A 25,764-nucleotide genomic window follows, 5' to 3' on the forward strand; every position below is an offset into this window, starting at 1 on the left:
ATCGCTTGTCTCTACTTGCAGGAGGTTTTGTGACACACATAGTAGCAGCTCAATAAATATTGTCTTTTTCTGAGTCACAGACTGACAGCTAGTCTCTCAAATGATTATTATTTCTTAAGCCAGTATGTATGAAGTAACTCTATCAAATAAGGCAACATATAAATGGTTTTTACAAATTAAGTCACAAAGGCATTTAGCTATTCCTATTCTTTATTTTAACTCTATGCCTCTTTACCACAACACTGTTACCTATTTTGCCCACATCAAATAATGGAACTTTAATTCATATTATCAGATATGTACGGCCCTTTTAGAACAACTATATATGACACATATAATATCAATACATTTTTAGCTATTTTTTAAGGCAGAGTTTAGTGAAGTTGACAAAGACATTGTTGATAGTGATGTCTAAATCTATGCTTGTAAGAAAGATTATAATCAGCTCACTATAAAGATACAAAAACTATGAGTTTCCCCAGATCTTTTCCACCAAGGAGCTGATGGCAACTCTTGGTATATGTAAGGGCTTTTGCCCACTGTAGATTCAGTTCTATATGATTTATATTGTTCTTGTCACATGCTGAGATATCTACTGGATTTTTTTTTAGTTAGTTTTCTAATTAATCTGGGGAGTGACCACGAAAATTTTTCACTGACCTGAATTTGTAAATCCAGTGTTTCTTGTGAAATGGGAGAGGAAATAGCAAAGGAATTATTCAACCATTTTTGTCAGTAAGACTCTCTTCATTTTGGATTCTGAACTCAAAATGCATTCACCATAGAATAGAGACATTTGATGACATAACACGTTCTGTGCTGTACCATTACAGGGCACCCTGTCCTCAAGTCTTTGGGGAGAGATAATCAGTGGAATCATGCTATTATGATTGCTGAAGGACAGTTCCTGATGGCTGACTGTGCTGTGTGATCCTATGTCCTGTGACTAAATTATTCTCAAATAGCTCTTTCTAGAAATATCTTTTTCTCTTCTCTACATTTTCTACCACATGTATACACTTGCCACTATCTCCTTGCTATTTTTGCCCCAAATGCTCACTCAGATTATTATTCGAGTTTATACATTTTTGGCAATATTAATTTAGCCCTTAATTATATTTTGTACTGTAACCTTTGGTTTTTGATATCCTAGAATATATACGCAAGCTGTTTCATAAATAGAATTCTTGCCTAAAATCTGCTAGGTATCAAAGCTCCAAGAGAAGAGGTCACTTAGAAAATGATTGGCCATGTGTTTCTTTGCATCTCTGGCAAAATAAGTTCTCCTTGAAATATTATTATGAATAAGTCATCATCTAGGCTAGAGGCCAGCTATGATATTTCCATTCTCTGGAATGCCCTGGAGTAATGTCATGCAAGCCCAGCACATGGGAGGTAGGGCTTTCAGGGGCAATGCCCCAAGTATCTTTCAGCACTACAACGTTTCCACTTTGGTTTATGTCAAACTGGCATCCTGCCCAAGAAAAGCAAAGACCTCATAGTTTAGGGGAGCAGCCATGACCTAAAATACCCAATATTTGACAATGTCTTTGCTTAGACCATAACATGAGCTGAAAATATGCTTTTGACATTGAGTATGCTACAATGTCTCCTCTTTTTCTTTGCATCTATAATATCTACCAGATATAGGAATGACAGTGATAAATGACAATGAAAAAAGAATGACTAAGCAATTGAGTGTATTAAACTTTCATCTCCCAGAGCCCCTAAACTAATTATTTAGTCTCAGGTCATTCATGTTAGGTTGACTCTTCCTCACAGTATATTTTCATCATCTAGATATATTACTTTCTATTTTTCAAAATCAGTATAAGAAACAGTAGTAGTAAGTTCCCAAGAATAATATACTCATTTTTTTCTTAAAGAGAAAAGAATCCCCTCATCCTCCCAAACTAATACTGCATACTATTCACCCATCAATATATTTATCCATCCATTCATCCATCCATCCATCCATCCATCCATCCATCCATCCATTCATTTGTTTATTCACCCACTTATTTGCCAGAAAGGTTTTTAATGCCAAATTAATTTTCAAGCACTCTGCTGGGTATCAGGGGTATGGAGGCAAACAAACCAGAGCCCCTTTCAGAGGAAGGAATCATGATCTTGTGGTTTAATCAGATAAAAAATCAATTATAGTAGGCAGGCCTATGATGGGATTTTGCCCAAGACTGTTTCAGTACAACATAAGAGCACCTGCCTCAATTAAGGAAATCAGGGAGAATTTTCCTGAGGAGGTAGCACTTGAATTATGTCTTGAAGGATAAAGTGAATAATCCAAAAGGATAGAGAGAAGTAACAGTACCCAATGCATAATGCAACATTCTACAAGCATAAGTGAACATGACACATTCTGGGGCTACATATGCGTAGTGAGGTAGTGGTGGGATGATACGTAGGCTGCAGAAGCCAACACTTGTGTGACATTTTAAGAAACTTCTCTTGATTCTAACGCAGGGTTTATCCACTGAAATATTTTAAGCGGTAGAGTCATGATCAGTCTTATGGCTTTAGTAAATTTTGACATGAGGAATTGACTTGAAGAGTTGAGACAATAATCAAGGAAATAAGTCCAGAGGACTTTGCCTGAGAGAATTCTTTACCTAATTACGTCTTCTTCTTCAAAATGATCTATTTACCATCTCCTAATCATAAATGGTCTTACCTTTCAGCAATCTGCCTAAGATATTTTAGAGGAAATTTGATTAAAATATTTACTAAAGATAATATGTAGAGAGCACTATGAGGAATGAGAGGCATAAAAGATAAACACGGTTCTTTTCTCCTCTCAAGAAGTTTCTTATTAAGTCAGAAGTATTCAGGACCCCGATATCTTTAATACAGACAGGATGGAGGAAGAGTGTTCATGAGAAAGACTGAAAAGAGAGAGAGATAATATCTATCTGGGACAGTAGGGGCTTGTGAGGGACTTCAAAAGAAAAATTATCAGAAGAAAATGAATAGAATTTCAATCAGTGGACTAAGAGAGAGGAGAAGAAATTACTCAGAAAGTGATATTATGCTGATCTCTCAGCAGGTATCATGTAACAGTTTTTTTCTTTATTTAGGGAACAGAGAGAATTAATGGGTTGTGACTACAGTTCTTTAGAGTCTAACCAAGGTGGCTGTGTCCTTTCATATGTTGTTTGAATATTTCATAGTGACACAAAATGAAGAAAATATGGTAAGCCCCTGTTTTAGTCCATTTGAACAAACACTTATTTGCTCCTGCCACATCCCAGATACTGTTCAAGGTCCTAGAAATATAACAGAGAAAAAGATAAGCAGTAGGTATGTCCTGAACATTTTATATTCTATCTGGTGAAAGCATGTTAGAAACACAAAAACATTTAAATAGATTAAGTTATTTCTGGAAGTGTTAAGTTCTGTAAAGGAAATAAACCCGAGTAATGGGATAGAGAGACTGAAGGGTGCAGTAGAGCTTCGGCAGACTGTCCAATTCGATGATCATGAAAGACTTCTCAAGAGTTTAATTTCTTTCTTCTTTTTTCTTTCTTTTACCTTTTGATTAAGTATAAATATATGCCAAAAAGTGTGTAAAGATCACTAATCTTACAGGCATTTCTCCAACACTTTTTGTCCATATTTTTGCAGGTTCACCATGTAGATCAAGATATGGACTGTGTCCAGCACCTCAGAATTTTCCCTTTGGCTCCTTCCCTAGCAATGCTTGGTTAGTGAACTGTGTGTTGAGCAGTTTACATTTGAAATAAGACCTGAGTAATGAAAAGAGATCAACCCTGTGATTATCTGCAGGTACAATATTCTAGGCAAAGGCAACAGCAGGACTTTAAGGCAAGAAAAAGCTTGTTTGTTTAAGAAACAAAATTAATATCAAAGTAGCTAGAACATAGTGAAACACAGAAAAACAGGGGATCATGTCAGAATTATGCAGCAGCCAGATCATATAAGGCTTTGTTATTTACACAAAAGAACCTGAATTTTTTGGCTTTCAATGTGGAATCTGTTGAAAGGATACAAATAATGTGAGATATTGTTGATTTTTGTAAGTGTTCGTTCCAGGAAAAAGTTTATCCAGGAGGCATATGGAGACTGAACTATGGCAGTAGACGTGGAAGCTGGGAGCCCAATAATGAGATTGTACTCAAGAAAATAGATGACAGAGAGTTAAATTATGGTAGTAGCAGTGGTAAGAATTTATAGTGTTTGCTAGATTCAATCAAAATATAAGGAAACAAAGCCAGGTAGTGGGACAGACAGATTAACTGGATGTGGCATATTTGCAACAGAAATAAATTGAAGATTATTCATAAGCCTAAGCAGCTGAGTGACTAATGGAAACATTCAGGATGATGGAGAATACTTGGGAAAGAATAACTTTGGCAAGAGCCAGGGATGTATGTAGAGACATGATTCTAGTCTGGCCGTTTATGTTTGAAATGTTCCTTTTACATGATCAATGAGCAAGACATATAAATCTGGGGTTCAAGGGAAAATTTTGGATAGATTTGGACTAGATTTCAGAGTGCTACATTAGATATTTCAAGCCATGAAACAATGAAATTACCCAAAGAGAGAATACAGATAAAAAAACAAAGAGAACTGAAATCCAAACCCGGAGGCAGGGTATCAGAGAAGTACAAACTAGCAAGGGAGTCTCAGAAGGAGTTGACAGAGTGATAAGAGAAAACAGGAAAATGAGACATATTAAAAGCCACGCAGAACAATCTTTCAGACTCAATAGCACAGACACTTTGATAAGACAAGAGGTTGAGAACTGGCCACAGGATTTGGCCTGATGAACACTTCGAGGGTTCCAAGAGTTTCTGTTTCTTGTTGTTCAAAATTCCTTTATCGATTTAGTCACTGTGTAGAAAGAGCTTACACATAATTGATGGGCTACTTTAAAAAAAAGTTTTATTTATTTATGAGAGAGAGAGAGAGAGGCAGAGACACAGGCAGAGGGAGAAGCAGGCTCCATGCGGGGAGCCTGATGTGGGACTAGATCCCGGGTCCCCAGGATCAGGCCCTGGGCTGAAGGCAGCGCTAAACCGCTGAGCCCCTTAGGCTGCCCCGATGGGCTACCTTTTAAGGGAATATTTACAAACTCAAAGTTCTTCTGGTGCTTGAACCATACTGATTATCCTCAAAGCCAAGTCCTCACCCAGAAAAACACACATCACGGTAATGCTAAGGTGACCCTGAATGAATAGTACATCTCTGTTTTCAGCTTTTCACATCCCAAAAAGCCCCTTACCTCCAGTCCACCAGTGTTTCTGATTTAATGCCTTTTATGGTTCTGAATTTGGGCAGAGAAGCATAATCACAAAATCATTTTCCCATAGCACGTCACCCCTTACTGTATCATAGCTGCCTACTGTTATCTCTTTTTTTTTTAAGATTTTATTTATTTATTCATGAGAGACACAGAGAGAGACAGAGACACAGGCAGAGACAGAAGCAGGCTCCATACAGGGAGCCTGATGTGGGACTCAATTCCAGGTCTCCAGGATCACGCCCTGAGCTGAAGGCAGGGGCTTAACCGCTGAGCCACCCAGGGATCCCCTGTTATCTTTATACTGAAGAGGAAACAGGATCTACCTCTCCTTTTCCCCACGTGTGGTTAAGATATAGTTATATAGCTCAACTAAGTTTTATTATTATTATTATTAATTATTATTATTATTATTATTATTATTATGGCTTCATATGTTTAGAGCAGTTTCAGGTTCACAGCAAAATTTAGGGAACATGCAGAGATTTCTCATATGTCCTCTGCCCCCACAGCAACATAGCCTCTACCTAGTTCAACAAGATTACAATTAAGATGGTGATATAACACAAGAGATAAAAATAAACAGGAGGGCAAAATGTATACAAAGAATATGTCCTTATCAAAAGAGATTTGCCAGAACCAAATATGCGTGCGTGCGCACATGCACACACACTTTTTATCTTCCCCTAAAACAAAAAAGCAGCTCCCCTACAAAGCAGGTAAATTCTCTCTCACTTGGGAGATAAAAAATTTGAGTGAAGGAATATCTTTCTTTTCCCATCTCATGAATACCAAACACCACGTAGGAAATGTGGTTATCTGAAACCACCATGCTGTAAGAACTGCAAGCTGTGTGGAGAGGCCCTGCAGGATGGCACAATTTGTGAAGAGGTCAAGAAACACTGAAATACTTGTCGTATGGATGAAGAACCTATCTTAGAAGTAGGTGCTCCAGCCCCCAAGCAACCCAGCTAAGATGTAACATCCACCTGAGCTCATCTCTGTTTCCTGATCCAAAGATGAGTCAGATAAAATGGTTATTTTAAAATACTAAGTTAGGAATAATTTGTCAAATAGCAATTGTAACTCCACATGACATTTGGATGATGCTCTATCAAGAAAACACAAAGCAAACCTAGTGACTTGATTCTAGCAACTAAGTTACAGTAGAGGTGATGGGATGCCACTTCAGACATTCAGTCATAAAAAGATTGTGACTTCCATGTTGGTGTGCTCTCCCACTCTCATCCATTCTCTCTCTCTATCTCTCTTTCGCTGAGAGAAGCCTGCTACCATGTTGTGAGGATGCCTTGGAAAGAGCAAGGCCAACTGTTATGTCATGATGACACTCAGGTTGCCAATGAAGTGCTCCATCCATATGGCAAGGAAATGAGATCTGAAGCCAACCATGTGAGGAAGCTCGGAGATCTTTTGAGGCCTGCCAACAGTCACCTAAGTGAGCTCAGAAATAGATCCCAACCCTTACTCCTCCACCCCGTTGAGCCTTGAGACAACTTACACTTCAGAAGACAGCTCAAAGCATTCTCTTGAGAGACCTTCAGCCAGAACCAGTCGGCTATGCTGCTTCTAGATTGCTGAACTGCAGAGTCTATGGATGAATAAATATATGCTGTTTTAAACTACTAATTTGGAGGTGATCATCATTCCAGATGGCTCATTCAAACAGCTATTGGCAGCAACGGTTCAGCTCTGGTTGCTGCCGAAGATGTCCGTATCACAGGACAGCCTGGGAGTCTTTCTAGCATCGCAGCTATCTTCCTCCTGAGTAAGCGATCTAAGAGAGCAAGAAAGAAGCCACAATTCCTTTTACGACCCAATCTCTGAAGTCACACATCTCCATTGCATCCCATTAGAAGCAAGTCATTATATTTAGCCCACACTCAAATATTAAGCTCCACCTCTTAAAGGGGAGAGATATCCAAGAATTTGTGAACATTTTCTAAAACTACTACATCTACCTTATCTCTATCAACAGTTTTGCTAAATTTTCCATCACTATGCAACACAGTTGATCTGTTCTTCAGTCTCCAATGACACTTTTCTCATTATCCTTCCACTGCCGCACACTGTCTACTTGAGGTCCTTCACACTGCCATCCATCATTTGGTTCTAAATACAAAGGCACATGTTTTGCATTTCTATTATAACAGGAAATCTACCTTAAGTACCAATTTTTGGTTTTGGTATATTTTCCTGAGTAACAAACCATTTCAAGCTATTAGTAGATTGAAACAGCAGCCGTTTGCTATGTGTGAACATCCTATGGGTCAGATATTTTGTCAGGGCACAGTGGGGAAGTCTCCCCCCCACACACACAAAGTGGGGGTCTCACAAGAGCAGCTGAAATGGCTGGAAATGACTGGTATGACTTGATTGGGGCCATAGTTTTGAGGATGAGCTGAGTTTTTCAGTTCTCTTCCATGGGGTTTACTGAAGCTAGAAGCACAAGATAGGTTCTTTCCCCATGTCCAGCGCCTGGATTAGAATGGCTAGAATCAGTGGGTCTGGTCAGACATCTCTTTTTCTCTAAGTGACCTCTCTGCAGAGCTTGGAAGTCTCGCAGTGACTAGAATTCTTTTGCAGCCCTGAGCTCCAGAAGGAACATCTTAAGAAACTCAGGTAGAAGTCGCAGGGCTTGGTATGACCTAATCTCAAAAGTCACTCATATGACTTCCTCTGCACTCTCTTGATTATACAGGGCCAGCCCTGAATCACTATGGAAGGAGATAACACAAGGGTGCAGAGACCAAGAGTCTTGGTTCATTTGGGAACCATATGTGGAAACTAGCTACCACGGTCCTCTACTGGTTATTTATGTCCTCTCTTCTAGAATACACTTTTTTATTCCCTATGCAGAGTACATTTCCTGAAACACAATTTTTATCTGCATCAGTGGGGTAAATAAAGTTTATGGCAATGGCTTGCAGATGTAACTAAATTGGAATGGGTTTCAGAAGACATAATGATATCCAATAAACGAGATAATATTATCTTCATTTCCCCAAACCAATAAGTTTGTGTGTTGTTGTTGTTGTTGTTGTTTTTAAGCACCAAAGGAGCAATTTTATGGGCATTGCTTATTAGTTTAAGAATTTTACATACTGCTCCTTGTACATTCTTCTGTCATCCCAGAGCTTATGCATTTATTCTTTAAGAATTGGTATCATTTTTAATTATACAATTTCCTTAATCACAAAAACGTAGGGGAAAACATTCCACGGAGTAGAGAGTCAATATGTTTGTTGGTGGTACTATTTGTATAGAAAATTATGTATTAATATGCATGCATTTCAATAAGCATGTGCTAAATACCTCTTTCATGCTGGGCTCTGCATGATATTTTTATGAAGGCGTGCAACCTTAAGACAGCTGCAGAACCCTCTCCTCTCCCCTCCCCACCATCTTGCTTCCTGGCTGCATGGCTTTGAGTACCACTCAGACTGATTGGAGTTTCAAGAGGACTGACAGTCATTTAAATATAGTAATTTTATATCTAGCAGTTGTCTCTGAACTGTCTCTGAACAGGTATAAGATTTCTAAATTTTTATGACAGTAGAATAGGATACATTCTAATTTCCTTCAAAATAAGAACAACAGTATAGAAGGATAATTCACAATGTGCCTTATTTAAGAAATCTTTCTTCTTCCCTCCTTTTCTCCTCTTCTCTATCAAGAAATATAGAAAAATAATATCGGATTTCCAAACATGTCACCATCTATGTGAGGTTTCTCTCTGGTCTACCAAAGAACCGCTAAATAGGGTTTTCTCTGGTCATCATTTTTGAAGTGATAGCTTACCTTAATGCCAATTACATTACTTTCTTTGTTTCCTCCACCACACTCCCCACAATCGATAAGCCTATTTATTTGTTTATTTCCTTTTCCTTCTTGAAATATAAGACCAAGGACAACAGACACATTGTGGGTCTAATTTACCACTAGACCTAGTGCGTGGTCTAAAATCAGCATAATGATAGATTAAGATCTGTTGCATAATTAGTAGAATAAATTATTCCACTTGGCACCTCAGAAACCAAGCAACGCAGTGTCCATTTCTGGGCATTGTGGAAACTTGCTGAAGACATGCTTTCCTTTCTCTTGGCAACTACCCCTGTTTTCACAAAAGTTTCCATACTTCCTCTGCACAATCCAAATGTTTTAGGGGAAACTGACTCTACTCCTAACTCAGAAATGTGGTAGATAAGCCAGGACAAAATAATTCAATGGGTGACATTCCCTAGGCTGCAATGAGAGAATAGTTTTTGATCCAGTGAGCCAAAGAGGAAATCTGGGGAACAATTTCTTCAGTTATATGAAGACGTATATCTACACATTTCATGTGTCCTGAAACTTACACATTATGGTCGAGCATCCATCATGAAGAAAAAGAGTATACCAGTAATTTCTACCGAACTTAATCCAATGGTCAATTCCTAGACCTTGACTATTCCACTCAGCAACAGCTGACACATTCTCTGGTGGACACTACTATGCAATACCTAGAAGGCTATTCAGAAATAATGATTTATTAGCACAGCTTCTAGGATGCTAACTATCATCCCCTTCCTACTTCCTGGAGCAGCCCACATTTAGTGACAGAGAGGTATGTGAGTATAAAGGCTTGATTCTGTTTGCTTGAATTGCCAACAGCTCTGAGGTTCCTCTCATCCTCAATACTTCTTTCAGGGTCAGCAAAAGCCTCCATTGAGCCTGCATTGCAATTTGGCTTCCTTCTCTGTCAAAGCCTGTTTTCTTTTTCCTCCCAACAGATGTTGGTCCTGTATCCTAAGCATACCCCTTAATAGCTATATGTACATTGACAAATGGATAAAGAAAATGTGGTATATGCATACAATGAAATAGTATTCAGCCATAAAATAAAAGGAAAATATACCACTTACAACAACAATAGCTGGACCTGAAAGATGTTATGTAAGCGAAATAAAACAGCCAAAGGACAAATACTGTTATGATTCTACTTATATGGTCATCTTAAATAGTCAAACTTATAGAAGAAAATAGATTAGTGGTTGCAAGAAACTGGAGGAGGGAGAATGGGGAGTTGTTCAATGAATATAAAGTTATAGTTATGTCGGATGAAAGTGTTCTAGAGATCTGTTCTATATAGTGCCTATAGGTAACAATGGCATTTACCCTTAAAAACTTAAAAGAGAGTCTTATGTTAAATTTTTTTATCACATACACACACAAAAAAAACAAAGGAATGCTTAGTGATGGATGTATTTATTGTGTTGATAGCATTATGAGTACATGCAAATGATCAACAGGTATATGAAAAAGTGCTAACATCACTAATCACCTAATCACCAGGGAGATGCAAACTCATCAAACTGTATACATTACATATGTGCAGGTTTTTATATACCAATGATATTGTAATAAACATAGTACATATATAAGTATATTGCAATCATGTATATTGCAATAAAGCTAAAAATACGATCATGCATGTGAAAGTACTTTGAAAACTGAGACAAATTTTACACATTTATGAAATCACCACTATTATTAACATTATAATAAAATATATGCGTTGGCACTAGTTTATAAGCGAAAAAATTGATTAGGATAAATTTAAGCATGAAAGTAAATTATTGGAAGGATATTGAATACATCATAAAAGCAGTAGGAAGGCTCGAGAATTGAGGTCTGGAATTGTGGGAGTTCAGGAAGAAGGAAAATCATTCAGGGCCATTTTCCAAAAATAGCCTGGTGAACATACTATCCTTGGCACCACCAATATTCTTACTCCATCTGTGTCAGTAACTCACCACTGCTATAGGACACCACCACTGCCATGGTCAATGCTACAGGAAATGATTTCCAAACGTCATCTTTAGATGACTAATGCAAGTTTCAAAATATCTGGATCTCTGAACTTTAGTCATTGGTCTGCATCCCACCTGCTGGGATCAGAAGAGGGTCTCTTAGCCCAATTCTGGTTTTGCAACAGAAAACAGAATTCACCAAGATTTCCTACATAGGAATGAATTATATCAATAGTATTTTCTTAATACAGCTTGGATAAAGGGCCATCCAGGGACAAGGGAAACTCCCCATCAAGTTTTCGATAGCCATTACTCGACATTAATTACCCCTATAGAAGAATAACCTTGGCTAACAAATAGTGAGTGATAGGAACTCCGCTGTAGCTATAAGTCTATATCTGTAATAATTGCTTTAGCAAGAATGAAACCCAAATAATGAAGCTGGCAAGGATAAGGTAAAAAATACAAAAGAAAAGAAAAATGCCTTTATAATTATACAGTGTGTTGAATTACTAGTGAGCAGGAAGGAAAATGCACAGTTCTAGTCAGACAATGCTAATTATTTCCAAAGCACATTATATGGGTAATTTGTGAAAATGAGCTGAATCACTTATTAATTATATATTCAGTGGGCTAATTTTCCAATTTTCAGAAAAAAGTATACATTTGTTCTTTATGAAACTGAAAATTATTTATAGTCTTTAGTAATAACTTGAAAATGAATCTTAGTGTCTTATTCTTGCTGATTTATATGAAAATTTCACTCAAATTTTCAACTTTGTTGACTTACTATACAGCCATTGGAATTTCTATTATGCTATGAATAGGAGAAAATTAGAATAATGTTTCAGTTTTACAAGATGATGAAAGTTATCTTTGGAAGATATTATCAGAATATGAATATATATTTTTATATATAAATTCACTTCTATACTTCATGACAACTTTCTAAGTCACAGAATTCTCTCTCACTGAACAAAGAATTTTAGTTAACTGTATAGAGGGATTGAGGGCAGTGTATTGAGAAGAGGTATTAGTTTACAGACTATGATGAGAGAAAAGAGAGACATAGGTCATTTTGCACTTTCTTTTGAGAAAACTCGGTCCAAATCTATGAAGTTTATCTTTGGCCTAACATCTCTATGTTGATTCACCATGAAGAAGCAGATGAAATGTTAAGAATAATTCTGCTGGATTTTTTATTTGTGACGAGAACTTGGTATGATATAGACCAAAGCCTTAATCCCACTGTACTTCCCTTTACAGAGATTCCATAAATTTAAGAAAGTATAGAATTGGCCCTAGCATTAGTTTATGGGTGTCTGAGTATGACTGCATGAGAAATGAAGGTGACTGATCCTTTTCCTGGTTTGGAACAGCTGAAGTTGCTACCCTATCATATCCCCTCAGCATTCTGGGCACGGCACCTGCAGCTTTAGTGGAAAGTTCACATTACACCTACTGCTTCCCCTTGAGCACTTGTGATTCTGTGTCTGAGTGATTAATCTGACCCCATGAGTACAGAAGGACAAAAGTTCTAGGCAGTAATGACCCAGGGGCAACTCTCAACCAGTGAGGGTTTATGGCCTATGGACAAAATACCCAGCTCTGGGCTCTTTGGGTCCTGGAATTCTGAGGTGTGCTCAATATAAGACTCAGTGAGACTCATTTACTCCTAGTGGTAACCCTGTCATTGACACACATTTTGTGCCCCTCCTGCCTCCCTACCCTCCCTTACTTTTCCACTTCCTCATTATGCTTTCTAGGATCACCTCCCTATGGCACCCAAATTCTTTCCTCAGGGTCTGTTTTTTTTTTCCTGCCTAAATGTCCACTTATTTATTTATTTTTTTTTTTAAGCCAACAGTGTCACTCTTCTGGAGACCTATGATTGAGCAAGGAAGACCAAATCTCTGCTACCTGATTGCATTTGTGAAGAGCTAAAGTTCTCTGATTGTTGCTGTATTCTTCCTACAGAGGCTGTGGTCTGCTCTGGAGACCAATTCTTTCTTTTAGTTTTTGTCTGCCATGATTTGAGGCCCTCTCTCACAGAGTCTGCACAAAAGAATACATGAATGAAATCCATTTGTTAAGCTGCAAATGAATGGCTTCATTGATCTCAGTTGTTTCTGATGGATTGCAATACTTGCTTCCTGCTAATCATACTTTTCTTGGATTCATTCTTTATGACTATTTTAAATAAGTACCTGTGAGTGGGACTTAAAATATTGAATTTCCATGGTCCACAGAGCCCATTATCTTTTGCCCTTATTTTCCCTCTGCCTTGTCCACCCCAACACTCCAGCTTCCATGAAAGTAGGAGCTTTGTGTGTTTTGTTTACTGCTCTATCACCAACACAACAATAACGAAAAGTACTTGGCTAGTAAATGCTTTGTAAATGTTTGCCGATGCGTCAGATGAATCAATGCAATTCAACAACTGATTGATGAATCAATCAATGCATCAATCTCTATAAGGTAGCCTTATAGACACGGGCAAATTGATTAACCTCTCTGTGCCTCAGTCTTCTCATATGTAAAATGGGGATAATAAAAGTCCCTCCCTTACATAGTTATTTTGAGCTTTGAATGAGATTTTACATGTAATATATTCAGTGTAGTACCTGACCCATAATAAACACTCGAAAAACGGAGCTTTTATTATTATTATTATTATTGTTACTATTTACTTAATATGTATTTAATAAGAGATGACTATATGACAGACATTGTTTAGGTGTTGGGATTACAGCAGTGAAATACATATGCAAGGTTGCTGTGCTCATAAGATTATAGTATAACAAGTATGGTATATGATAAACAGATAATACCTATATAAATACTTTAGCATAAGGAAATTCGATTTTTTCCCCAATGGATCAAGAAGAACTACATGAAGTATGACTCAGAGAATGACATTTTGTAAAAGCACATTTTCATTGCTTCAACAGTAAAAGGATAGATTAATTGGGGGAAAATATTGGAGATAGGATGATTTATTAAGAACACCTCAATATCTCAAGAAAAAGATAATAACAGTAGTAAAAGGAGTGCATCTGAGACACTCTTCTGGATGAGAAAAGATAGAGCTGGGTGGGTGGTCATTCAATAACTGACAAGGCAGCACAAGAAGAACAGGTAGAGAAAGAGATTTAAGATAACTGTGTGTTCCCTGAGATCTATTAGAGCAAAGCATTGCAGAAGAACTGAGAGCAAGCAGGAGTTGGGGAAAGTGAAATGATTCTTGAAGCTTTGCAGAAAGTGGTAGGAGCAGAAGATTTGTGCCTTTATCTGGAGCAGTGAGTTGAGAAGATAGACAAGTTGGAGGTTAGGTTGAGAAGACTCATCATCAGGACTCATGATGTAGCTAGGGAGAGGGAGATTGCTCACAGGAGAAAAGAAAAAACAGATGAGGAACATTTTCTGAGTATTAAAAAAAAAAAAAAAAAAGATGTCTCCTTTTACTTCAAGGCTATTTCTGCCATCACTTTTGTTTTCAGAGTGACTCAATCTCTGATTCTACCCAGAATGCTTCCCTCCAGCTCCCAAAGGGGTTGCTAAGAATCCTAGTGTCTCTATTTGGTTCTACGATGGTCACCTGACTCTGGATAAGATGTTCATAATTCCATAAAATCAGACAGTGCTTTCCAACCTTTTTGTTTTCTTTTTAGTCTCTAAAGATAAGGATTATTTCCTTTAACATAAACATAATACCCGTAATCACACATTAAAGTAATAACTCTTTAATGTTATTAAATATGTAGCCTGTTCAAACTTTCTTTTTTCTTTTGTGACTCATCCCTTCCTTATTTTGGCAATATATCAGCCCTAAATTTTTATTATTTCCAGACTTGATTTTCTTTCTCTTGCCAAAGTTAAAAGACAAATAAAAATTTGGGTTTTCATAAAGGTTCTCCCGCTCCTTCGGGGATTTAAACAAAATACCACAAACTAAAATCATCTGAAACAACCATTTTCTATGATCTTGAAATGTAAACATGTCAGCAAAATCAAATATGGCATATATATATATATATATATATATATATATATCAAACATATTGAGACCCCAAATAAATGCTGAAGTGTGCCTGCTTTCTAAGGGAAGAAAGGGCATTGCAAGTTCATAACTAAATGGAAGACTTCAATAATTTAAATATAGTTCCCAGGAGCCAGAGGGCTGAAAAGGTTTCTGCATAAGACTTGTGCAAGCCTCTAGATTATGAAAATTAAATATTTTAAAAGTAGAAGTATTTGTTCTTCCACCAAGATAAAACCTTCTGTGAAAAATATTTTGTGGCAGTTGCTCTGTTAGGACTTTGCATATCTGAAATAATCCTCACGGTAATTGTATAAGGTAGAGATTATCAAGCCCACAGTGCAGATTTGTAAAGCAGGTTTATCAAATGTGCCCAAGATTACTAACTAGTAAGTAGATTTACTCTCAGGCTGGTGTACCCTTGATGCTTTCTTTTCTCATTCCCTGTTGAACAAAAAAAGAGAACACAAATTCATGGGCTATATCATATTTAATTTGTGCTAACATTGGAGTAATATTTTCAAATATGGGAAAACATAAAGCATATTGTGAAAAATTCTATAAAAATCCCCCAGCAGCACACTGCTCGGCCCTTAGTAGGCAGTCAGTAAGCATTAGTGTCTTTTCATCTATAAAAATCTCAAGATTTAGGAAGTCTTGTACAGGCTACAAAATGGAATTGATAGCTATCCCTGATAAAACAATTTTTACCTTTAAAAATTGTTTAAGACTGATAGAGAATGTAATGAGACTTTTTGAAATTTAACCTAGATTAGATCTATAATGTTGAATGGAATAAGCAAGAGTTTCGGTTAAAATAAACAGTTATGCTGTTGTGAGTGAAAGCTGAGTTTACCTTGCAGGTTCTCCAGAGGAATAATTTTATTTCAAACTATATTTACCCAAGGGCAGTTTTTCAACCATATTTTGCTCTTTGCCAATGAAAATTGTTTTCTGACTGTATCTTTGTTTAGAAACCCAGCATATTTTGACTTCCATATAGCAATGCCTAATACATATTTGCAGGATAAATGAAAGGAAAATTAGGCAACATGGAGGGCTCTCCTTACATGAAGACAGAATCAGAGGCAGAGAAATCTTTGTTGGAAAATTTTCCTCAATATATCACAGGGAAGAAATGCATAATGCTTCGAAGAATCTTTTTTTACCACGTAAAACCAGCTCTCAGCAAAACTCTGCTGTCGATGGGTCACTTTCCCTTGATCTGTCCCCTCCTTGGGCTCCATGTCCTTCCTTGTTGGTCTCATTCTTACCTTGGTCCTGTGCTCTGGTCAGTGTAATCTAAACAATGGGTGATGTTGGCCAACCTGTCTGCCACACCACGCCTCTCTCCCTCAGGCTCCCTGTCTCCTTGGTCCCTATCCCCAGAGCCTAGCAAAGTGTCTGGTGTATCTACCAGTCTTTCTATACTAAACTGAACTGCTGTATCTCCCCAACTCATTTGCATCTTATTAGAGGACTTAAAAGTTTCAGAATAATGGACCATCAATATAAAAATTCCATGTTTAAGAAAGAGATTTCTGATACCTTCAAATTCTTGTCATGGAGTCTCACTGCTTCTGCTTATGAAGGTGATCAACTTATTATTTCTCTTTAAACTTTAAGCCCCATTGTATATTTGAAACCATTTGTACCAATCAATTGTACACGGCTTGGTTCTGCCGGTCTCTACTCATGGTCTTCATAATATCACAGCCTGGCAGTGTTTGGATGGTTCTGGAGGCGGGGATAGGTACACGTTCAAAAGCGTTTCCCCTGAGGGAAATCCAGCTTGCTAGACAGTGGAGAAGTGTAGCTTGTTAAAGAACGAGCCAGTTAGATTCAGCAGGATGCATGCACTCTGAGATAAATAAATCCTGATAAATTGGCCCTAATCTGAAGTCTTCTTTCTCAGAGTATGAAGAAAATTTTTAAGATTTCTCTTCAATAAATTAATGATTGGTGGATAATGAACAAATAGCAATTTTGGATTACCTTTAAAGAATCCTAACATTATTAATTCAATATCTTACCACATCTTCATAATCTATCAACTCTTTGCATTTTTCCCCATTTGGATTTTTAAGACTGGTTGGTTTATATTTTACATCAGATGTTTTATTTGTCTCTTTGAATAATGTTTGTCCAAATCTAATGGTCTTGGAAATGCCTAACTATGGTGCATCACTATCACTCTTTCAGTTGCCAGTGGAAAACAAACAAACAAACAAACAAACAAAAACAATGCAAACTGGCTTAATCAGAAAGAGATGATCTGGTTTCATGTAACTGAAAATGTCTGGAGGAGTTCAGACAGGACTGATCTAGAAACTCAAACGATGTCATCCAGGATATCTTGATTGTTCTTGTTTTGTTTCTTTGGGTTTGTTTTTCTCCATCTTGTGTTTGCTTCACACTCAGAAAGCTTCTCTCCTTGTGATTATAAATGCAGCCTCGAATTTTCTCAGGTTCAAAATCAGTGAGAACTATGTTCTTTCCTTATAGCCTGTGTAATTTCTTCTGATGGAACTAACCTGAGTCTTTGGCCAACCCCTGAACCCATCACTCTACCTCTACTTAGGTGGGTAGATTAGGAAGGATGGGGAGTTGGAGGGGAGGAAAGAGAGAGAAGGAGAGTGGGAAAGAGAGAGAGGGAGAAAGGAAGAGAGAGAGATTGGTTTCCCTGAAGGCAGGGACTATCTCTAAACCACATTTATTTTTCCAGTTTATTCCTATAGTTTGGTAAATGCTAGGCCTCTAGTACATATTCAATACATAAAAATTAAATTGACATGAGCTTAATATCTGATTCAGTTCCCACATTATTAATTTTTCTCTTTCCTATCTTGTTGGATTATTTTAATTCTGTTGAGACAGTGTGAAAGCTCCTTCAATTTTTACTTATGTAGCTTTAATCTTTCTCTCTTTTTTTTTTTTTTTTTTTTTTTTTGCGTGTTCCTCCATTATCTTTCTATCATAGCTGCTTCTGCTTATAGATCCTGGCTTCTTTTCCTAGAGTGGCTACATCTTTTAGTATCATATGGAACATCATAAACGGTTTTCTACTTTGTTGTCTCATGAGAATAAATAGGTGTGAGTGGGAGAGCAGGAGAGCATGCATTGAGGGTTTATGATGGCTCTAATCCTGTGTGTTAGCCCCTTCAATCCAAAGAGCAAAGCCATGAAGTAGAAAAATTATTGTCCTCCTTTTACAGATGAGAAAACTGAGGCATAGAATAGTCAGCCATTTGCCCCAGTTTTCAAAGTTAGGAGTAGATGAGCCATTCCAGGAAATAATTCATATCAGTAAGTTGCTCATTTTTTGGTCTGTTTGTTTTGGAGAACCCTGTCTTTCATGGTGCAATTTTCCTTCAGAGTTCCTATTTTGTTCACCGGTGGTATTTGGAATATTGATTCTTCCTCTGATAATGGGGAATAGTCTCAAACCTATGTTTGCAAAGCAGACGTGGGGATGAGGATTTGAGTACTGGTTAAAACCCTTTCTCAGCAACATGAGGACAGATGACTATTCCCATTTCCCAATTAAATATTCATATTTAGCAGCTACTTCCTCCAGGAAGCCTCATACTCTTAGTAGGATTTTTCCCCTGATTACACCAACTATTCTGACATGCCATGTAGAGGATTATGTAAAAAACTACAATCACTGCCATTTAGCAGTAATGGCTGTGCAGTTTTCTGTTGGAATAGACCTTAGCTTTCTGAGCAAGAAGCCATGTATTAATGAAAAGCATGTTTTCTCGTGCTCTTTCAGCTGGAGAATATCATTACATTTCATGGAGCAATATACAGAAAGAAAACCACTTCCCACCCTTCATCTAGTTCCTCCTAGCTTATATTTAGTAGACAGTCTTCTCATATACCAGTAATATATTGTATGATAGTCTTAATATTTAGGTCTCGCAAATTTACATCTTTTTTTTCTGAATCTCGTAGATAATTTTATGGAAGTTTATAAGGCCGTTAGCCAGAAACCATTTGAAGCCAGACAGCTCATTCATTAGGTTCATTGATTTTTCTAATTTAACTATCAGAGGGTAATCTTCTATATTTCCATTACTACAAGTTATTGGTAGGAGAGAGGAAACTCATTTTTCTCCCTTGATCTCTAACATTATTATTTTACAAACAACTCACAACATGAAAATGAAGTACATAGGAGGAGAAAGAACTTTCTTTTAAAAATAGAAACATCTAAGTACAAGTTATGATGTTTTCATTTAAATCAATCAGTGCCACTTAATGCTTAATTTAAATTTTAACATCGTTTCTACATTAAAGTAAATATTTATTTAATGATTTGCTTTTGCTTCAAAAAATTGCAAATTCATGAATTGAGCAAATGTAGGTACCTACTGAAAGGCAGTTGTAGTGTTCTGGAAATCTGAACTCAGAGTATTCGGGACTGAAGTCCTACTACCAGTACTATGTTCCACCATATACCCTTTCCCTTCAAATAAATCACTTGCTTTTGTAAAGCTTGAATTTTCTTTCCTTTAAATAGGAACAATAAAATCTATCTTATAAATAAGATCTATAAGATTATATATAGATAAGAGATTATAGATATAGATAAGACGTATTTATGAATGATATTTGAGGAAATGATTTTTTTTTTGAGGAAATGATTTGAAGTAACAAGTACTACGGAAATATAGGAACTACTTAATAATTATGAAAATGCTTTGTTGCTGCAAACTATTTTAAATCATATTATTTGGAGATAGCTTTGATCTTCAATCAAGAGGTTTTCTAAAAGAAAATGTCACCTGGTTTAAGGATGTCACTTCCCTCATCTTACTTTTGGAACGTTCATATGCAAATTAGAAATAGTTCAGAATATGGCACTCGTGTCTCTTTTTCCATTTAAATAAAATCAAGGTCTAAACTTGTTATTTTTGTTTTCTGATAAGAAAAGTCTACTTTCATCATCAAATTACAAACTAACTTGAGCAGTTTCATCTCTTTTCAATCAAAGACAAATTTACAAGGTAATGTTTTGTTCATTGTTTCTCTGCTATTTAATAGCCTCTCTAAACAATGTTTTTAAAAAGGATTTTAATATATTTGAATATAATCTAACACTCTATTACAACAAATATGAGATTTAAAATACCCTCTGAAGAACTGATATTTAACTCTCTTATCTCCTGTTAAAAAGAGTTAGTTATTTATAAAGCACTTAGAACACAGAGGTGACCCCTACTAGGTGTTCAGTCAGTGTCAGCTGCTGACATTAATGAGAGGGAGGAAAGGATAAATGAAGACTAAACGAATAAGTCCTTTTCTCTAATTTACCTGAGCAGTCCTCATTTAATGCCATAAACAATCCAAAAGATGACAAAGAAGAAAATACAAAATAGAGGGAATCTACTAGGTAAGCAGAAAAATAATTTTATAAGAGTAGTTGAAATTAACAGTAGTTATATAATGTTTGGCTACATGACACAAGGCACTAAAAATTATACCGTAAATTGTGGAGGCAAGAGATGCCAAAACAGCACCTGCAGAGGACAGTATCATTGTCCTTTCCTTTGAAATGGGAATAATAGTAACAAGCAGAAATGGTACATAATGACTTCTCTAACTAGGGATAAAATAGGAAAGTCCAGTTCAACTCCCTTTAAAGTACATTTCCTGAGATTATCAAGCTCAACTGCACAATGATACCTGCTAAGTTTAAGAGTTGTTGACTATTTCTGGGGCACCAGGGTGGTTCAATCACTTAAGTGTTCTATGCTTGATCTCAGCTCAGGTCTTGATCTCAGTGTCATAAGTTCAAGCCTTGGGTTGGGCTTCACAGTGGGCATGGAGCCTACTTTAAAGAAAGAGAGAGAGAGAGAGAGAGAAAGAGTTGTTGACTGTTTCCTTGGAAGTAAAGCTGAAACCAGCATGATGTGTAAAATTCATTGATGACTGGATCTTTGTATGCCATTAACCAGACAAAGGGATTGTTATTTTATTTTATTTTACTTTATTTTATATTTTTAAAGATTTTATTTTTTTATTTATTTATTTGACAGAGAGAGAGAGCACAAGCACGGGGAGTAGCAGAGTCTTCACTGAGCAGAGTCCAATGCAAGGCTTGATTTCAGGATCCTGGGATCAGGAACTGAGCTGAAGGCACTCTTGACTGACTGAACCACCCAGGTAAGTGCCTCAGGGCTTGTTATTTTAAACATAAGCAAAGACAAGCAGAACCTCAGATCCTTAGCAATGTGGTAAAAATCATGCTTTTTTTAGCTGTCCACTTTATTAAGAAATTTTTATTCTTTGGGTACAAAGGATCTTATATTAGTCTAGTATTATCCCAGACACCCCAAAAAAATGTATATAATAGATATATTGCATAGTATCATGGATTGGAACTCCTAAAATAAATCTGAGGGATTGGCTTATGATAAAAGTCTTCTTCAAATTTCTGAGAAAAGATTCTCCTTGTCACAGAAGATATTTTAGCTGACAAAAATTTAGACTCTGGCTTTATTTTCAAGAGTTCCTGGCATTTACACACACACACACACACACACACACAAACTGTAAACACATTTAATGGACTTAAGTTTAATAGTTTTAAGTCACTGTGTTACACAAAGATAATTATGGATTTTTTAAAAGATTTTATTTATTTATTCATGGGAGACACACAGAGAGAGGCAGAGACATAGGCAGAGGGAGAAGCAGGCTCCCTGTAGGGAGCCCCATGTGGGACTCGATCCCAGGAATCCGGGATCACGCCCTGAGCCAAAGACAGATGCTCAACTGCTGAGCCACCCAGGTGTCCCTAATTCTGGATTTTTAACACAAGAAAGACTATATAATCGTACAGTGATAATAAATTTATCCACATTTGGCAAGGTGCTCATCACTGATATATAGGAAAGAATTTATGAATTAGGTATATTAAGTAAAAGCTATGAAGACTATTATCCATTGATTTATCTTGTTTTATTTTCCAAGTTGTATCCTTGAATCATTTCAGATAAGCAGAAAACATATCTAGACTTTATTGATTGAGCTCACAGTCCACTGAATTATGTGCTTATACTTTTTCTTGGCTTTTAGTAAGATCGAGTAAGAAAGAGTTAAAACTTAGACATTTATTTTTCATCTTCTGAAAATACCTGTCAAAGTTCTCTTAGTATATAATTCTAAGAAAATGTATCTATTCTATAGAACTTGGTATTTCTTTTTATCTTCTAGTGAGAAACACATAAACCACCATGGTTCCATTTCTGCTTTGATTCCCACCATGTTCAAAACAAAATTGAGTGTTCAAATATAATAATAACTGTGGCCAAGTTTCTGAAAGAATTATTTCTTTTTTTGTCTTCCTCCTACATTTAATTTTTATAAGCACAATGGCTTGTGTGCCATGATATTTAATAAGAGTTTGTTTTAAAAAACAATAGAAAAAGAAATTATAATTATATGATGTGATAGAGGTGTTGGCTAACATTATGGTAATAATCATATTGCAATCTATAAATGTATCAAATCAGCACATTGTGCACTTAGACTTATACGATGTTGCCTGTCAATTATATCTCAATAGAAAACTAAAAATTAAAAAACAACAGATTTGTAAGTCATTCAAAATCATTTATGTAATAGACATGGATAAAATTAAAAATAAACATAAATAAATAGCATATACCATACACAGAAATCAACTCAAAATGAATTAAACAGGAGTGTAAGACTGAAACCATAAAATTCCTAGAAGAAAACAGGCAATAAGCTCCTTGACATCAATCTTGGCAATACGTTTTTGGATTTGACACCAAAAGCAAAGGGAACAAAAGCAAAAATAAGCAGGTGGAGCTCAATCAAACCAAAAAGCTTCTATAAAGCAAAGGAAACCATCAACAAAATGAAAAAGCAACATACTGAATGGAAGAAAATATTTGCAAATGATATATCTATCAAGAGGTTAATACCAAAAATATAAAAATAAAACAACTCAATAACAACACCAACAAACAAACAAATTATACACTTTAACAAATGGCCGGAGGATCTGAATAGACATTTTCCCAAAGAAGATATACAGATGGCCAATGAAAAGGTGCTTAACATCACCAATCATCAGGGAAATGCAAATAAAAACCACAATGAGATATTACCTCACACTTATTAGAATTGCTATTATAAAAAGGCAAGAAATAATAAGTTTTGGCAAGAATATGGAGAAGAGGGAAGGAAGTCTTATGCACTGTTGGTGGGAATGTAAATTGATGTAGTCACTGTGGAGAACCATATGGAAGTTTCTCAAAAAAATAAAAATAAAACTATCATATGATTCAATAGTTCCAATTCTGGGCATTTATACAAAGGAAATGGAAAACTACTTTTAAAAATTATCTACACTCCCAGGTTTATTGCGGCATTATTTACAATAGCCAAGATGTTGAAATAGCCTAAGTGTCCATTGATGGATGAATGCATAAAGAAAATGTGATTTTATATATATATCTAGATTCATATATCTAAATATAACTATTTTATGCATCTATAAATATATACTTATATATCTAAATATAGAATATATGTGATGGGATATTATTCAGCTATAAAAAAGAATGAAATCTTGCCATTTGCAACAACATCAACAGACCTCAAGGGTGTTATGCTGAATGAAATAAATCAGACAGAAAAAGATAAGTACTGTATAATATCACTTATATGTGGAATCTAAAGTCAGAACAAAGCAAAAACAAAAAAACCTCTGAAATTATAGATATAGAGAATAGTTTGGTGATTGCCAGAGGCAGAGATTGGGCAAAATGGGTGAAAACGGTCAAAAGATTAACACTTCTAGTTATAAAATAAATAAGTGCTAGGATGTAATGTACAGCATAGTTACTATATTTAATTACTGTATTGCATATTCGAAAGTTGCTTAGAAATTGGATCTTAAAAGATCTCATCAGAAGAAAAAATTTGTAATCACATAGTGAATGTTAACTAGACATAGTGGTGATCATTTTGCAGTATATATGATTATGAAACATTGTGTTATACACCTGAAGTTAATATAATTTAAAATGTCAGTTGTATCTCAAAAAAACGATCAAATAAATCAAAATCTAGATATACATGCAAAATCTGGTACAGTTTACAAATACCAAGAAAACAAAGAATATACATGATCCGCCGTAAATATGATTAGGAAAACTAAATAAGCTGCTGAACAAGGGATATCTGGAGATTGAATGCAAATACAAGTGAAATAATAAGACGTGACTTTTCTGAAATAGTAGTAATTTCCATGAAAATGTATAAAAATGGTTGTAATGAGATGATCAGCTTTTATTTTCTCCAAATACATGTTTGTAGAGTTTCAACATCTGCCAAGTGATTTTTCTTTCTTTAGATCTACACCCAATTCTTGTCATGAAGAAGAACGAAGCAGCAAAACCAGTTCTCTGCCCCAAAGCCACTTCTTACTAAAATGAAAGGGTAAACTTGTTACTAGATGGATCCATCAGTATAGCACGTCTTATGATGGCCTATGTTATCGCAGCTTTAAAATCAATACTAACTTAAAGCATCTAAAAAAAAACCAAACTGTTGCTGTTTTTCAAAGAACCAAATAATAGCTATAGCCAACTTTTGTGACTTTAATAACACATTCTAATACACCTTCACACTTTACAGATTAAAGTCACATTGTGTTCAACCTCAGAATAATAAATCACATCAAAATAGGAATATCATTTACTCCTTTCAAATGAAAAGATGTGATTTATAATGTCATGCTTTGAATGTATGAGTAGGATATCTAAATCAATCATCTAAATAAGCTATATTATTTCAGAGGTTTTAGAAGGCAAAAATCCGAAAATATTTTGCTATTTTGGTTTTCCTGTGCAATGAAAACTTTGTACGGTATCTCATCCACCAATACAACCATATCATGGTATAATAGACATTATTTTTATGTTGATTGCTTGATATTTGGAGGTGTATGCTTCATAATACTTCTCATTTCACTAACATACAAAAAACTTCAAAAAAGAAAAATTAGAAGACTCATGAATCTGAGAAAAAATCAAACTAACCATTGCACTTCTTTATAAGCCGCCCAGCTTTTCCTATACTAGGTCAGTTAGATTGGGAGACAGCAAATTATGGCTTGTGAGCCAAATCTGGTCCATTGCTTGTTTTCAGAAGTAAAGTTTTATTGGAACATAGATGTGCGCATTTGGTGAACTTAATCACCACTGGCTGCTTTCTCAGTACAAGGACATAATTGAGTAGTTCTTGGCAAAAAAATTAACAGTATCGATGCAGTATTATTTTATATTCTATTTTCCAGATAAGCAATTTGAAGCAGCATTAGGTTAACTAATTTGATTAAGAATTCATAGCGAAGACAGGATTGGTAACCAGTAATCAGGTTCCACAGCCTTTTATGAACCATTAAGATCAGGGTAAATAGAACTATATATGAAATGTTCAGGTGTGAGGACTCTATTTCTTCCTGGTGAAATGTGGTGGGAGGAGGATGGAGAGCATCCTATTACCATCTCATCTGTGAGATTCAGTAGTGCAGGGACTAGACAAGTAATAGTGTTGTCTGACTGAGAGGGTGACTGATAAAGCAATAT

General features: G+C 36.0%; 1 long non-coding RNA gene across 3 annotated transcripts in view; it reads left to right on the forward strand.

Annotated features, from left to right (window-relative positions):
* LOC144305133 (uncharacterized) overlaps nt 1–25,764 on the forward strand; it is a 332,824-nt gene that overhangs the window by 298,874 nt on the left and 8,186 nt on the right. For all 3 annotated transcript variants that reach the window (XR_013372152.1, XR_013372151.1, XR_013372154.1), the window contains one exon: nt 21,175–21,301. This is a non-coding gene — a long non-coding RNA (uncharacterized LOC144305133). The remainder of the gene's footprint in view (nt 1–21,174; nt 21,302–25,764) is intronic.

This window comes from Canis aureus, chromosome 35, assembly GCF_053574225.1.
Source record: "Canis aureus isolate CA01 chromosome 35, VMU_Caureus_v.1.0, whole genome shotgun sequence".
In the NCBI taxonomy this organism is placed as follows: Eukaryota; Metazoa; Chordata; class Mammalia; order Carnivora; family Canidae; genus Canis; species Canis aureus.